This window comes from Phocoena phocoena, chromosome 14 (assembly GCF_963924675.1).
Source record: "Phocoena phocoena chromosome 14, mPhoPho1.1, whole genome shotgun sequence".
Lineage (NCBI taxonomy): Eukaryota > Metazoa > Chordata > Mammalia > Artiodactyla > Phocoenidae > Phocoena > Phocoena phocoena.
Genome location: NC_089232.1, coordinates 14037935 through 14042421, shown reverse-complemented (window position 1 = coordinate 14042421; position 4487 = coordinate 14037935). Strand labels below are relative to the sequence as shown.

At 47.2% G+C, this 4487-nt stretch overlaps 1 pseudogene; it reads left to right on the top strand.

Moving 5' to 3' along the window:
- The first annotated feature begins 1893 nt into the window (after positions 1–1893).
- On the top strand, positions 1894–3737 carry LOC136133976 (BTB/POZ domain-containing protein 9-like; annotated as a pseudogene).
- Positions 3738–4487: the final 750 nt, after the last annotated feature.

Genomic DNA, 4487 nt, shown 5'->3' with positions numbered 1-4487 from the left:
GGTATACTCACACAGTGGAACACTACACAACAATAAGAATAAACAAATTACGGGCACACAAAATAATATGGTTGATACCCACAAACATTTAGGGCTTTGAACAACACAATCCAGACACAAAAAACATATATTGATTATTCCATTTATACATAATTTTTTTTTTTTTAATATTTTTTACTTGTTTATTTATTTTTGTTTGCGGTACGCGGGCCTCTCACTGTTGTGGCCTCTCCCGACACGCAGGCTCAGCGGCCATGGCTCACAGGCCCAGCCGCTCCTCAGCATGTGGTATCCCCCCGGACCAGGGCATGAACCGGTGCCCCCTGCATCGGCAGGCGGACTCTCAACCACTGCGCCACGAGGGAACCTATACATAATTTTTATAAATTTAAAAGTAGGCAAAACAAAGCAAATCTATGATGTTAGAAGTCAGGATAGTGGTTACCCTTGAGGGAAGTAGTAGCTAGAAGGTTTATACTCCGGGTAATGTTCTGTTTCTTGAGCTGAGTGTCGGTCACATAGGGTTGATCAGTTTGTGAAAATTTGTCAAGCTGTATACTGTAAATTTCACATTTTTATGTAAATATGTTACATTTCAATAAAAATGAAAAGAAAGAAATTTGTGCCTTGGACACCATGAAATAGAGTATTTCAAAGGGAGAAGGATGGACAGCACAGAGACAGTAACTGAAAGATGATGGTCTTGAGGCTTAAAAGAAACAATCTTGGTTCCAAGTGAAAGCAGAAAAGTCTGGAAGCCTACTAAGTTTTCAGTGGAACTTTACTGCCAAAAAAAAATCCCAAGACTGGCCTGATATAACCTGTGAGAGTTAATTCAACCCACTCCAAAGTACACTCTAAACTCCAAGTCTGCACCAGCAGAAGCAGACCGGAGACAATGAGGCTCTGAGAAGCAGACCTTCCAGCGCCCACACAGATGTGGCCATGGAGGATGAGAGACAGGGGAGAAACTGAGCCACAGCCACTAAGGACATTTATGTCCTACAGCGTCTCTCCCTTCCTTGTACCATCCAACTGACTGGTACATAGGTGTGAGGGCTGGAGCTCCAGAAGCCACCTTGGACCTTGAGAAAGGAAACCATGGGCTATGAAGCAGTGGGGTGATGAGATAAAAGGCCCAGAGAACTTGGCAGTGAACCAGGCAGCGGACCCTACTGCCAGGGCTGGAGGTCTCCGCTATCCTACTCAACTGCAGTTGGTGATTGCTACAGACCAGTGACTGCTGCATGCTGCCCATTCCCCCCTTTTTTAAATGAGAGTTTTAACCACTAAAACCTATTCTCAATTGTTGTTCAGCAGATGGGTTGTCATTTAGTTTATAGGTCACTGGACCATGAAGAGTCACATCGGAGCCTGAAAAGAAGGACTTTGAGCTAGATGTCAGAGGGTGAGACCTAGATGTGGGAAGGGAGTATAAAATGGATGTTTAACAGCCAAAAGACAGACTGTGATAGAGATTTGCTACCTGCCTACGCCAGGAGCCATTGTCCTCCTTTTCCTTATGTCAGAACCACAAATTTAAATGGGAAGGTAGGCAGGGGCGGCGAGGACGGCGGAGGAGGGGGCCATGGCTACGATGGGGCTGCAGAATGGGTGGAAGAGGCGTCTGTGAGGGCGGTGAGGTCTCAGAGGAACATCGTGGGGATCCACGACTATCATCTGTTCTACAAGACGAATAACAGCCACCTTTGCCGCTTTGCTGAAGTGGGGGAAATTGATCATGTGCACATATTTCTGGACATATTTGTGCCTTGTTGATTGGGGAAGAATATGGCTATGTCACATTTGTTGTGGAAAAGAAAGTGTTTTCTTGCCCACAGGGTAATCTTAGCAGTCAGGTGCCAATATTTTGGAGCATTACTATATGGTGGAATGTGACAATCTCAGCCTGAAGTCAAAATCCCTCTCCAGGACACCACCGCAGAAGTCGCAATGCTACTTCCATACATCTATTCAATACACTAGGTAGGCGAGGTTGACAGATAAGAAGGAGGAGGTGGGCTTCCCTGGTGGCGCAGTGGTTGAGAGTCCGCCTGCCGATGCAGGGGGCATGGGTTCGTGCCCCGGTCCGGGAAGATCCCACATGCCACGAAGCGGCTGGGCCCGTGAGCCATGGCCGCTGAGCCTGCGTGTCTGGAGCCTGTGCTCCACAACCGGAGAGGCCCGCGTACAGCAAAAAAAAAAAAAAAAAATGAAGGAGGAGGTGCTGCTGGACTTTTTGAGCCTGGCTATAATATGGATTTCCAGAGCTGGAGGACTCTACCTCTGAGTACCTCTGCACAACACTTAACACACAGAATGTCTGTATGACTTTTGATGTTTCCAGTCTCTACTCACTTCCCAAGTTAACTTGGATGTGCAGCATGTTTATGGACAGAAATGTTCAGGAGGTGTTCTCAAGCCAAGGCTTCCTCTCCCTTTCTAAAACAGCACTTTTAAACGTCGTATTAAAAGATTCATTTGCAGCTCCCGAAAAAGATATTTTCTTAGTCTTGTTAAACTTGTGTAAGTATAATTCAGAGGAGAATCACGCTGAAATTGTGCAGGCTGTGTGCTTGGCTTTGATGAGCCTCACTGAACTTCTGAATGATGTGAGGCCTTTGGGACTGTTGTCCCCTGATGCCATTCTGGATGCTATTAAAGTTCAATCAGAGAGCCGGGACGTGGACCTCAACTACAGAGGCACGCTCATACCAGAAGAGAACATTGCAACTATGAAGTATGGAGCCCAGATGGAAAAAGGGCAGATGAAGTCGGCCTTATCAGACGGTGACACTCAAAATTATGATTTGGATCATGGATTTTCTAGGCATCTGTTTGATGACGACTGCCATTCCGGCATCGAGATTAAGCCGTGTCAGCCGTCCATTAGCAATCATATTCGGATACTCCTGTTGGACCGAGATGGCCGGTCTCATTCATATTCCTTAGAAGTGTCAGTGGATGAACTTGATTGGATCAGGGTGATTGATCATTCACGATATCTGGGTCGTTCTTGGCAAAAGTGATATCTTCCAGCCCGCGTCAGCAGGTATATTCAAATAGTTGGGACTCATAACACAGTGAATAAGAGTTTTCACATTGTGGCTCTTGAACGTATGTTTACAAACAAAGCCTTCACTCTGGAGGAGGGGCTAATAGTGCCCATGGAGAACGTTGTAAACACTGCTGATCGTGCCAGTATGATTGAAGGGGTCAGTCGGGGCCAAAATACCTTGCTGAACGAGGACACCGAGAACTCTGACTGGGATTCTGGCTATACACGTCATCAGCTGGGAAGTGGTACAATTGGGGTTCAACTGTCACAGCCATACATGATCGGGTCAATGTGGTTATTACTGTGGGACTGTGAAGATCAGAGCTACGGCTCTTATATTGAGGTTTCCACCAACCAGCAGCAGTGGACCACGGTAGCCAAAAGAACTAAAGTCACCTGCAAGTCCTGGCAATCAGTAACTTTTGAAAGACAGCCAACCTCCTTCATCCGAATCGTTGGAACACACAACACTGCAAACAAGGTGTTCCACTACGTCCACTTTGAGTGTCCCGAGCAGCAGAGCAGCCAGAAGGAGGAAAACAGTGAGGAATTGGGGACAGGGGACACCAGCCTGGCCAGTCAACAGCTCGACCTGCACGTCCTGTAGGCGCCCAGCGGCAACTCACTGCCTTCCAGCCCAGGCTCCAGCTCATACTCAGCCATCCAGCAGCACCGATAAAGGTGGTACATGTGTGGAGTGACTCGGGTGGGCCCAGATGGTGCAGGAACCGTGTCCTCCCAGAGCCGGGATCCCTGTGGACTACCCCCCCACATCCCTCCCTGGGAGGAGCAGACCTGGCTGCAGAAACGGACACAGAACAGGTTTCCTCCCAAGGACACAGAAGGGCTGCTTTGTTCTCCTCGATTTGTTCAAATCAGGCTGGTCTCCAGGGGGAGAAAGTGGGTCTTCAATCTTCATCAAGTGCCCTATTAACACCCTACCTCTCTAATCTAACCCCACAAAGGGCACGGAAAGAAGTAGTAGACAGGCCCGAGTCGGAATATAAAAATGGCATATGAACACGGGAATGGAAGAGAATATATTAAGCCTTCATTACCTGGAGGCACCCTTTAGGAAATGGGTTTCCATAGAGTGTTTACTTTTATGGAGCACATTGCCCTGGCAACTAAATGATTTTTCATTTCTTAAAGTTATTCTCCATTTGCTGAATCATAGGTGTTCCAGATCTTTCTGAAAGGCTCCAACAGCAAATCGCTTGTTTTAATCCCTTTTGACGCTGTCATTTTCCTTCCTTAGTTCTGAACGGTTGAGCGTGGGGTAGAGCTGAGAAATATGGTGCGCATCTCCTAAATGAAGCACAGATGCAGCTAATCATGGCACCTGGTCTGACAAGGAAAATCCTTTGAGGAACTTCAACAAAATATACACAATAAGCGGGCTTCCCTGGTGGCGCAGTGGTTGAGAGTC